Genomic DNA, 12,724 nt, shown 5'->3' on the forward strand with positions numbered 1-12,724 from the left:
ACACGCCCCACGGCTGGTAAATTAAATGCTACTGGTGGGCTTGCAGCTCTGATTGTGCCACCCACCAAAGTAGCCTTTCAAACCTATCTCAGGCCTCTGCCATTGCAGGGCCTGTGCGCGCAGTGTAATTCCAATGTGACGTGGCACCTAAAGTGTGTGCCATGTCTGTGACCCCCCTTTTACTGCATGTCAGTCACCCCTAAGGTAGGCCCTAGCTAGCCCAATGGGCAGGGTGCATTGTAGGTAAAATATAAGACATGTACCTTAAGTGTGTGACATGTCCTGGTAATGACAAACATACATTTTGGTTTCTCACTACTGTGGGGCTACCCTCCCATAGGAATGCATTGGGGATTCCCTGATAAGTGTTTCAGTGGTAATTCCTGATCTGAGAGGCGCAGCGTGGTCAAGTTTGGTATGTTTGGAATAGTGATAATAAATGCTACGCGAGGGTGTGCGCAGATTTATTATAACTATTTTAGAAATGCCTCTTTTAGAAGTTGGCATTTGTGGTGCTATGTTTCTGCCTGCCTGCCTGATGTGAATTGCATGTCTGGCTTATGAGTGACAGGGGCTGGTGAGGTGTGTGTGGCTCCAGGAGGGGCAGGGTGAGCCAGCGCTAGGCTGAATAGGACATCTGCATTTGGAGAGGTGTGAGGGGAAGTCTCTGGTCCCTGAATAGGATTGTGCCTGCCCTAGTGAATGCTGGCTCCGCCCCCCTGCAGTGTGTCTGATGATGAGCCCCCACCTATCAATGGAGAAGAGGGCCCTGTCAACAGAGTGCTCCAAATACCCCCTGAACCAGTTGCATCTGGTTCCCCCAAAGCCCTAACCTGCAGACCAAGAGAATATGTGTATAAGTACTGGGGCTGTGACCCCATGAATTGTGCTGTTTCTGGACTGCTGGGGCTTGCTGCTGCTGGGGCCCAGGAGGGACCACCATGGGGGCTTGCCTCCCTGCTGGAGGGCCCTGTGTGCTGGCCTCCCTGGGCCCAGCCTTGTGCCCCCAGAACTTTGCCCTGGATCTAGCACCTCGTGAGCGCTTTGCTTTTGGGACCCCTAGCGCCTAGTGAGCACTATACTTCAACTGCCAGGAGAGAGGAGCTGGCATCTGCAGCGCGAGGCTGCGAAGGAATCCCTGTGTGTGGGATTCCCCCCTGTGCTCCTCATCTAACAGCAGGAGACTACCCCGCATTTATGTTGCATTTTTTACTTTGCTCAAAGAGCGGGAGCCTACCCTGCATTGTGTGCTCTAGCGGGTGCCCACCCCGCTTTCGTGCATTTCTGAGGAGCGGGTGCCCACCCTGCACTTTTGCTCATTTTATCGCGGGTGCCCACCCTGCTTATGTGCTGTTGTGGCAGGTGCCCACCCCGCCATTATCTTTAATTTAAACGGGAGCCCACCCGCACTTGTGGAAAGAATCACCGCCGCGGCCGGGCCGAAGCGAAAGTGAACTGCCGGGCTGCTGTCAGCGCGACCCGGTAGTCAGGCGGAGCTTCCTGGTGGTGGGCGGGGCCGCCAGACATGAGCAGGAGCCTGATGGAAGCCAGGAGAAGCTGGGCTGCGTGGAGGAGGGAGGACGGGAGCCTACCCCACCTCCCAGGGCGTCCTGGTGAAGAGGAGAGAGAGTCCCCAAGGAGTGGGGGGGGCTTCCCTTGGCAATTGGCGGTGCCGAGGTCAGCACCAAGAGGATCCGCGGGCAGCCCAGGATGTCCGGAGCATCACAGCCTCCTTGCCAGGAGAGGGACCGGGTGAAGAGCAGAGTGACCGCCAGCGAGAGGAGCGGAGTCCTCCCCCGAGAGCCCCGGTGAGTGGGGCTACACTTATAGTAATGTTGGTGCCTCCGGTGGCACCCGTATGGGATTTGCCTGCACGGAGCCCCAAGGAAATGGGGCTGAGGTCAATTTCATTTGCAAAGTCCTGGAATGGGACTTGGGGGCACTTTTACCTGTAACCAGAAGAAAGGGGGTCCGTCGGGGCACATTGTCGGTGCCCTCCCCCTGGGGTCACCCTAGAACACAGAGGTGCCCGTGCCTCTGCTTTCTTCACGTTAGACTCAGAAACAGCGGCTCCTGTGGACAAGTAACTAATTGATAATAATAAAAAATGCACAATGGCAATGGTACGAGTTAGCAAAGGATATCTGAGAGAGAACCACAAAATACACATCTGCAGTAAACAATTACTGGTTTTTAATAACCCAAAAATGAAATACCATATACAAATAGAAAACAAGTCACAATGGTGAATGGTGTCCCCGTGAAAGAATAAGGAACCTATAACAAAAGTGATGTATTCTGTGACATATTTACATAATTTCCTTTAAAACACAAACTCGACTAAACAAGTGTTGTGTAGTGGTTTCTAATAGTCGACTGCGTTTCGACCCTGGGTGCGAATGAAGGAACTCTACAGGACCTACAATTGTAGGGACACCTGAAAGATGTAGGGCACTGTCTAATGTGAGAAGTGTCACGTGCGTTCTAGTGAAGAAAAAATACTCACAGGGTGACCCTACCGGGCACCCATGTGAGGGAAGTGGTTCGACAGTGCTAATGGCGGATGGCACTTCTGAAGTTGATCTGTTATCTGGTATGAACATGTGAGGGCGCCGATCGGGTGTGTGTGGGCGCCAAAGGCCAGGGAGAGAAAACGAACACCGTGGGTTGTTCGTGCACTGGAAATTTCAGGGTGCGTTTCCAGTGTTGTGGCATAAGAAATAGAACCTGGCATATGAAATGTCTGCTCGTGTGATCTCCCGGATGATTAACACTCGTTTGTTCTCTATCGTCGCGGGTTCCCTTGTTCCATGTCCAATACTCTGCTTTCTTCATAGCTGCACCGCACCAGCGCGGGCAGCTGCAACGTTTTGGGCACATTGTTTTCACTTTTAAGTATTGCAATCACAGATGCACCCAGCATAGAGTTGGGAAGCTTAGATGATGACCACACAGCATTAAATACTCTCGTGAGGAGGGGAGCCAGTATAGGACAGAATGGTGCCAGAAACCCGTCCGGTCCAGGGGATTTTAGGGATTTCAGTTTGGCGATAGCTAAAATTACTTCTTCCATTCGGGGCTTCTATCTCTTTTGCTTGGTCAGAGGTGAGAGTAGAAGTGGGAACTCAATGTAGGTAGGTATACAGCCTGGGCCTGGGTGGAAAGTTCTTGTACTGTATAAAGTTCTGTTTAAAATTGGCAAAAGGTGTCGGCAATGCCCTGGTCTGTAACTCTCTCCTCCCCATTGGTATCTATGACAGAGTCAATAGTGGATGCGTGTCTCTGTGTGCGCAGTCTGTGGGCTAGGAGTCTCCCTGCCTTATCACCTCCCGTGTAGAAGTTGTGACAAAGTCTGAGATCCGCATACTCTGCCCTATCCAAATCAAGCGCTGCTAATTGGAAACATGCTGCCTCTAGCTGTCTCCACACTCTCGGTGCCCCAGTCCCCTGGTGTATCCTCTCCAATTCCCCTGTCTGTTGTGTCAAGCGCTCTCTCTTTTCCTTGCGTATTCTGTTCTCCGAAGCTGCAATAGCAATAAATTCCCCCCCTAACTACAGCCTTTTTGGGCATCCCACAAGGTAGCTATTTGGGTGTCAGGCATGTCGTTTACTGCTAAGTAATCTTGCAGAGTCTTTAAAATTTGCTGGACTACCTCAGGTCTGTATAGGAGCGTGTAGCGCAGGCGCCAAGTGCGGGGATGTAGGGGACCCAATGGCAATGAAAGTGTTAGGGTAATAGCCGAGTGGTCCGATAAGGTTTGCGGCTGGATCTCTATTTGCTGGACATAAGGTGTGAGGCTGGTCGTGCCTAAGAAATCATCAATTCTTGCATACGTTTTGTGTGAATGTGAGTAGAAAGAATATTCTTGTGATGTAGGGTGCTTCTCTCTCCACATATTTACGAGTCCTGCCTCAGCAAGCAGTTGTTTCCCTGCTATGGAAAGGGCCCCTGTCTGCCCTAGCCTCTGGGCTGACCTGTCTAGGGCACCATCAAAGACTATGTTAAGGTCTCCCCCTAGAAGAATTAACCTTCTCTGGGAAGCACTCACTTCTTGCACTAGTTTCGATATGTATTCCTCCTGTCCCACGTTGTGGCCGGGCCCGTAAACAGTCCCTATGATAGGTGTTTGTGGACCCACCGAGAAAGTGTAAGCTAAAAACCGGCCCTTGAGTTCGGCTTGTTTATGTCCTATCTTCCCGGGAAACTTTCTGCACAATAGAATGGCCACTCTCACCTTTTTGGTGGGGATGGAGGAAAATAACTGCTGTGGGAAGGCACGTGAATTCAGTCTGTGTGTGTCTCCCGCTTGGAGAGGAGTCTCCTGGAGCAGGCAGACATGGGCTTCAGAGTGTTCCAGATATGACAGTATGGCCCGGTGTTTGACTGGGTTGTTCAACCCTTTTACGTTCAGGGTCAGAATTTTAAGAGGTTGGGACATTATAGCGGCTTAGGAGGTAGCTATGAGGCTGCCGCGCTAAATTTGGAGATGTAAAGTGTAGGGTGGCTTAATATGCCCATCTGCCCGGTGCTCACAGTGAAGTAATGCAAGTGGCATGAGAGGGTAGAGAGGAGAGCTCCCAACAAGACAACAACCCCAACAAACATAACAATATAACAAGACCACACAAAGAAAATCATAAGTGTCCTGGGAATGCATTCCCACAAGAAGGAAGTGGAAGAAGTCTGGAACAGTTCACTCTGTCCCAACCGAACTCCGGCCATGTATCAAAATAGTGAATGCGCCAATGTAGTCCCCATATTAAGTGCATGAAGATGCTCAAACTCTGTCCCCTGTCTGCTCAGTCTAGGATCTGGAGTCTTCTTCCAAAGATGCCAACACCTCTTGTTTCTCTTTTGCTATTGTAGCAGGGTCAGGACACGATTTCAGGGGGGTTGCCTCCACTGTTCTCCAGCCTCCTGGTCCTCAACCACGCCTGACCTCAGCGAGGGCTAGTCTGTCACCGACTCCAAGTTCTCCGAGATGTTCAATAATTGGTAAGCTTCTTTGACCAAACAGACTTGGTGGGTCTTCCCATTTAAGCGAAATATCAGACAGAATGGGTGCCCCCATGAGTTCAGGATTTTGCTGTCCCAGAGGTGAGTAGTGATGGGTCAGAACGCCCTTTGTTTTTGACAGGTGGATGCTGCCAGATCTTGGAATAGGAGAGGCCGGTTCCCCTGGTATTGAAGTGAGTCGCAGTCTGTAGCTTTTTGTAGTATTCTCTCTTTCAATTGGAAATCGTGGACACAAGTTAGGATATCTGGGGGGTGGGGGGGTGGAGAGGGTCTTCCAGGGCCAATCCGGTATGTACGATCTAGCTTTTCTCCAAATCCCCGGATGCATCAAGTTTAGATCTAAAGAGGCCTTCCACGTACTCTGCGATATTTTGCATTCTGCCCCCTGAGGGATATTGCGTACGCGAATGTTGTTGCACCGAGACCGGTTCTCCAGGTCCTCCATGTGGGCCTGGAGGTCTAGGTGCTGACCCCTCAAGTGAAGTACCTCTTGCTAAGTAGTTCGATCTCTTCGTCCCTGCTTGTATTCTGAGTCTCTTGGGTGTCAACCCTGTCTCCCAGAGAGTCCACATTTTTCCTCACCTCCTTGATTTCCTGCGCGATCTCCGTCTTCATCTGCTTGAAATCGTTTCTAATTGAAGCGAACAGGGTCTCGATGAAAGTACGGGTAAGCGGGGCCTTGGCGTCTCTATGATCGATCACGTCAATGTTCCCCTCTGTAGTTGTAGGCGACGTTTTGAGCAGCATTTCCCTGACCAATCTGTCCTTTTTTCCTCCTTTTGCGGTTGCCATGATCGGCTCTCTGGGGGATCAGCCGTCCTCTCTGCCTAGGACTGGACATGGGGCACTTGCCCTTGCTGCTATGCTCAGAGAAGATCCGGCACTCCTGGTGTCACGGCAGAGACCTTGCGCTTGGGGCCTTCAACTAGGAGGTGAATATGCTATAGAGTGACCATACTCCTCCCCCGCTGCAGAGATCTGAAAGCTCCCTTGTACAGAAAATCTGCCCCTCTTGACTGCCGCCCTAACATCTGCTCCCTCCTATTCGCTACTAGAAGCAGAGTTTAGGTCTCTCGGAGCGCTGGCTTCTTGAATGCTCAGGAGCCGGAGGCACCGCTCAGCCGGTCTCCCAGTTCCACCAGTAGTTCTTGTGGTGAGGGGCCGCAACTTGTCCCAGGATCTGTATCCCAGTGGGGGGAAGACCGCTCCTCTTGGGCCTTCACCAGTCTGCAGAATGTAGAGGGGACAGTCTCCTACCCCCCAAGTTAGAACCTGTGGCCAGTATACATGCACGTCGCATTGGGGTCGCACGCTACCCTCACCTGGGCATGCACTACAGCGTTGTGGACGAGGCTGTCCAGGCCGCCCACTTGAGCCCTGGGGGCCGATCGCAGCCGTGATGAAGCAGTGTCAGCTTCGAGGGTGAAAGTAAGTCAGGCGCGTCCCGCGCCGCTGCTCGGAGCCTCAGCACACTGGGCTGGTTCTGTTTGTGCAGGCGCGTTTCCCTTCCTAGACGGCGCTCTGCTGCGGCTTGACGGGCCCCTGCCTCAACTCTCAGCAGTGTCTGCTCTCTGCAGTTCCTGCTAACCTCTCCTGGCTTCTCCAGTATGGGCCATGCTCGTCACAGATCCCGGGGAGGGGGAGAAAGCTCCGCAAGCGCACACCGCTCATCTCCGCTGTCTTCCGCTGAGCCGTCCTCCCCACGCGGCCCAGTCCTTGCAGCGTGTCTCAATCCGGGCAGGATCCGCTGATGCCGCCTCAGACATTTCCAGCTGGTATCGAGGCGTCCAAAGGGACACCCGCGGGTGCACAACTGCAAAGGCGCTGCTTCACCTTGCCGCTCCATATTGTTGGCAGTCACCCCAATTTGGGTCTGCTGCGTCTCAGGGCCTGGTGCAGCTTCACTTTAGGCCGCACCCTGCAGCACTTTGCCCGCTTGCAGCTCAGCGGTGGAGGATCCCGAACCTCAATCATGGACTCCCGGCTTTCCAGCACTGCTTCCGGAGTGCCCCCAGAGGCAAGGGGCTCGTCTAATGGCTCCGCTACTCAAAGCTTAGGCCAGGGCCCGGAATCAGAACCGGAGTGTCGAGCAGGCACGTCCTACTCAGTCGCCATCGTGGCCACGCCCCCTGATAACCAGGATGTGCTCTTTAATGTGTAACAATCCTCTGATGAATTTGTGGAAGCAGATTTGTACCCCAATATCCAAGACACCCAAAAAAAATTAGTTCACCCACAATTTACCTCTGACGGTTCTACCCCGGATTGAACTTGTACGAAAAGGCACCCTTCCCTACATCAATTTAGCTGAGTAACAAATAAATCATTAAGACCACTCAATAACTGAGTTTTAGATCAGAGGAAAAGTTAAAGGGTTTCATTACAGTAAATCTAGCGGCACAGAATAAATGCCAGGAAGGTTCATATTTAAGTTATACAGAGTAGTCAAAATCAGAAACATTCTAAGTCTTAAATGAGCCGCAAAATCATAAAGAAATTAAAAAGCATCCTTAGAAAGAAATTCTACAAATATTTCTGTTCCAGCCTTCGTTGCCCCCACAGAACTTTTCAATGTCTGTGACGGTGCCGGTATCCAACCCCAGTGCGCTCTCCTACAGTAATCACGGGGGTTCCCTTGTCACCTCATCTCTGGCCTCCCGCACATCATTGAGAGACACAAGCATGCTCTCCCGCAGCAGGCATCCATGCACAGAAATGTTACATCTCCCTCTACTCCTCAGAGACCTCCAAGTACAGGCAACGCAGGTAAAGGGTGTATGTAACCTTCATGTCCCCATAATGTTGTTCAGTCTTTTTTCATAAATGTATTGTGACTTGCATATTCATGTGACTGTGGGCTCCATTGTAATAGGAATAATGTCCTCGGCCGTCACCTACCCAGCTGGACATCCAGGCGCGGTGCGTCCATTGGGGCGTTGGGGCGTTGCCCCCCCCGCACCTGCCCGCGCCCGCAGCTCTCTCCTCGGTGTCTCTGAACTTAGTTTACTTAAGTTCAGAGACGCCGAGGGTGGGGAGAACTGACAATGCATGTCAGTCAGCATGACGTCGGACCGTGGGCGGTCCGGCGTCATGTTGACTGACATGCATTGTCAGACAAGCCAGGGAAAGGCAGCACTGCAGCACAAGGGCGCATGAGTGGGCATGGAGAGCTAATTTTTAGCCCGTGCCCAGTCATGCGTACTTGTGTTTTTACTGCCTTGCGCATGCCCATTAATGTTAATATTAATGTTAGTGGAGATTTATAAAGCGCACGTACGCCGATTGGCTTCATGGCGCTAGAGAACAGATTAACAGAGAGGCAGGAGCTAGCCCTGTGTAAACAGCCAGGTTTTCAGGAGTTTCCTAAACAAGAGGAGGTCAGTACAGGATCGAACTTCAAGAGGGAAGGAGTTCCACAGTTTGGGGGCAAGAGTGGCAAACCTGCGTCCTCCAAGCCCCTCGGTCTCCTAATGGGCAGGCGGCGGGCGTAGCGTAAGCTGTGCCCCCAGCCAATCCTGGTGCTGCAGCAGCGCCAGGATTGGCTGAGGGATTGCCGCTCCAGTGCTGACGTGGTGTTCCGGTTTGAAGGGGGCAGAGGTGCCAACGCGGACCAGGAGCAGAGGCGGTCAGGTAAGTTTTTGTTTTAATTTTATTCAGTTCTCCCGCTGCTGGCAGCTGCCTCCCCCCCTCCTTTGTTCTCCCTCTTCCCTCTCTGTCTCGCTCCACACTTCACAAGACATCGGTTCTCGCCATTATCTGAGGGGACATTGTTAATATGAAATGGCCGCACCGCATGAAATAGATGTCCAGCAAATGCCCTCTGACCCGGAAGAGCCAGGCGTTTACCTCAGTGACCAGTCCTCCTGCTCACATTAGAGCCTGGGGTTGTCGATGTACTTCTTTGGCATTAGAAGTCAGTAAGATTGAAAAAATGTATTAAAATAGATTCGAACAGATTTAACGCCCTGAATAATTCCAGACAACTAAAGTAACTTTAAGGTAACCTGCCACACAAACTGTAAAACGCCTCAAGTGGGAGTAACATTCCCACCCAGCTAATTTATTATAGGCAGTATTGTACAGGATGAGTGAAAGGGGTGGCATGTGCAGGGAATGTGAATAGGTTGCTTGCCAGCATGCCCTGTAAAAGAATCGTCCCTTCATGCCGGCATTAACTCTACCTATCCGCCCCCATACCCCAGGGCAGCTTCCTACAGAAGACCGTCTGTGAGGTTATTTCCTGGGGCATTTTAGCGTTCCCTGCTGACATCGGAGGTCCGCTCGACCCATACAGTGCTGGGAAGGTGGTGACTGGCACACTGGCAGAATAGAGATGCCACACAGTCGACTGTGCCAGGGGGCACCTTGGGGGCTAGGGGTGTGGACAGGGAGGAGGACCCTGGGAGGGGTGCAGGGGTGTGGACAGGGATCTCTGGTATCCCTTCGGCAGCTCTCAGTTAAAAGGGAAGCACAAAGGATGTGTTTACAAAATGAATAAACTTCTAAGTGGGGCCCGGAAGGTTCTGCGCCTGGAATCCTTGGAGGCGCTGGCTCGGCGCTCCCTGCTTCCCGCCGTGGGAGAACCCACGGCTGGTTCTGTTTATTAACCCTTTGAGTGCCACGCCCTTTCCCCCTCCTGTGCCGGGCGTTGCATTAGCGGGCGGGGTTCATGACGAGATGGTCTCGTCATGGGCACCGAGCAACCGTGCTCCATGACGAGACCATCTCGTCATGGGCACAGAAGAGGTTAATGAGCAGCTCAGTGAGGACACGCAGAAGGCCGTGTGTCTTAAATGTCTGCAACTCTTCTGGTACTTCTGTGACTCTAGTAGCCCCACAAATGCCTTGGTAACCCCTGCTGCCCCTGTTCTGGAGTTCTAAGGCACCCCCAGCAGCAGCCACCCCCCACACGCCTGAATACCCTCACGGGTGTCCAGCAGCGCTATACAAATCAATATTGAGTGATCAATGTCCAGGCTTCAGTGCACGCGTTCTCGTGTAAGGGGTTGCCTGTTGGCTTCATGTGGGGAGTTGAACCGCGTGACACGAAGGGACACATCTCTCCAAAGCGTGCACTATGAGCCGGGTGAATGACCATGCAGTGGAATATAATCATAACTTGAAGGAACGGAACCTGCGCCCTAGTGCCAGCTTCAGGGCTTGATTTTTTTCCATCAATTGAATAGAAGAGAGCCTAATATGAGAAATTGTTTTTTGTTTTTTTTTTAAATAAAGATCAGATACATGATCAGGTCCGCAGTGCAGTACCACAATCATTTTACGCCTCACCACTTTCAGATGTCACCAGCCGCCCCTGCGGATATCGGACATTGTTTTCCTCGTCTCCCCGTTATGTTTCCTACCTACATCCCTTACCCCTGTTTACCATTCCCCTCTACCTGTCACTCGCCACAAGACGTTTGTCTTGGCTATGCTACGCGCTATTAAGTCACATTTCTGTGTAATCTCATGTTTTCCTCCTATGTCTATACTTGGCTCCTGTAACTGATGTAATTTTGCTACCTGTAACTCGCTGATCCTCATGTAAAGCGCTTTGATACCTCCGGGTCTAGCCAGCGCTATATACAACTTTTCAAATAAACCAATAAATAAATATTTAAAATTCGGACGGTATCCCTGGTTAAATGTGAAAATCTTCCGTCTCACCTCGTAAAATAAAGGGGTTCTTATACACATTTCTTGCATAATAAATTAAGAACAGAGCAGGTTCATGGTGGCATGATAACAGGTGAAATTTTTTGGTAAATTAGAATAAACCACGTCAATGTTTCCGTTGCTTTTATAGTGGGTGGGTGTATTTTGCATTTATACAAACAACTTTATTTTGCTATCCAGTTTTTACACTGTTTTCAGTTCACTGCAGACTTATTTGGACACTCGTCCGGATTCACACACATGTTTATTTCCCCTTTGATTTCTAAAGTCGGCCATGAACGTTTTCAAATCTCCTGGAAGATGCACTCTCATCACTTGCTGTAGTTTTTCAAATAACTTGGCGAATGACGTGCAGTGTTATGTATTTGGCACAAAGCCCTCTGCAACGATAAACAGACGTTCGCTAAAGGAAACTGTGTCCCTTCACTCCATCAGTCTATAAATCACATTGTATTGCTGTTGCCTGTCCCCGTGTGCTGGCTGTCTCAACCAGGTCTCGTGCGCTTCCATACTGCATTCCACATTAGTGCACAGGGATGGCTTGGATCCGGGGATATACAGAATGACTTTTTAAACAATCTTGTATCCCAGGCTAATGAGAAAGTGGTTCCAGAACTCTGTAGAAGCATGTGGAATGTTCTGCATGACGACATTGGGAGGAGAGAAATCTTAGAAGAGTATAAACCGGCTGAAAGTTTGAAGTGGAAAATGCAACACCTTATTAACCAGGTGGTAACAAAATCATGCCTGAAATGTCTGTAATCTTGTATTTCTGGCTTGTTATTTCTAGTTTTTTAGGTCTCGCCTGACCCAGCGCATGCGCTGGTCTGGCGAGACTTATTGAGAGGGCTCTAAAAAGTGCTACTAGGCCAGCCTAGAGCTACAGTGCATGTGCGCGGGTGCGCACGCTGCGCTTTACCGCGATTACTTTCACTTTCGCGGCCGCAGGGCCGCTTTGATGTTTGATCGTGATCGCGATTACTTTCACTTTTGCGGCCGCACGGCCGCATGGCATAGCCAATAGGTCTCGCTTTTGGGACCTTATAAGTATTTAGTTATGCAACTGTTGCATGGCTAAACACTTATAAGGTCCCAAAGGCGGGACCTATTGGCTATGCCAATGCTTGTTTCCTCTCCTTCAGTGTTTCACAATCTGGTATATCATGACATAAAGTGTAATGTGGTGTTCGCCGTGCATTTTTACAGGGCCGGATAGGGAACAGAGGGTTACCCTAGAAAATATTGTTATGTCAGCGCCATATTGCGCTGCGGAAGTTCAGTGCGCAAGCCAGGCTGTTTTCGTGAGTATTTTGGGGTATTCAGCACCTGAACAGTTCCGGATTAAACTCTGTAGAGGCCCCTGGGCAGTCGAAATTTCACTTAGCTTCACTTCACTTAGCTTCTTTTTTTGTGAGTGCCTTCAAAGGTACTGACAGAGTCGCTAGATGGGGGATGAAGCGGCCACAGTAATTTGCCATCCCAAGGAAGCCTCTCATTTCTGTCTGATTTTGCCGGATCGCCGCGGCTCTGTTCGCCTCCACCTGCAACCCCTGCTTCGAGAATTTGTATCCGAAAAACTCCTCATTGGCGTAAAATTGACACTTGTCTCGGTGTAGTGTTAATCCTTGATCCATCAGGCGTTGAAGTGTTGCTCGCAGACGCTCGTGGTGTTCCTCAAGAGACTTGGAGAAGATCAGCACATCATCGCTCACTTTCAGCACTCCTACCAAGCCAGATAGCGCTCCTCGAATAGCGTCCTGAAATACTTCTGCTGCAGACGATACCCCAAAACTGAGCCTCTTGAACCGTTTCAGTCCTACATGTGTGGAGAATGTGGTTTTGTAACGGCTGGCTTCATCCAGCATGAGTTGGTGGTAGCCAGAGTTAAGATCCACTTTGGAAAACCATTGGGCTCCGTTGATGTCGGCCACTATTTCATCTATTGTCGGGGTAATGTATCTTTCTCTCCTGATCGCTGTATTTGGCAGTCTCATATCCACACACAATCAAATCACCCCTGGCAGCTTTGGG

This window comes from Triturus cristatus, chromosome 3_1 (genome assembly GCF_964204655.1).
Source record: "Triturus cristatus chromosome 3_1, aTriCri1.1, whole genome shotgun sequence".
In the NCBI taxonomy this organism is placed as follows: Eukaryota; Metazoa; Chordata; class Amphibia; order Caudata; family Salamandridae; genus Triturus; species Triturus cristatus.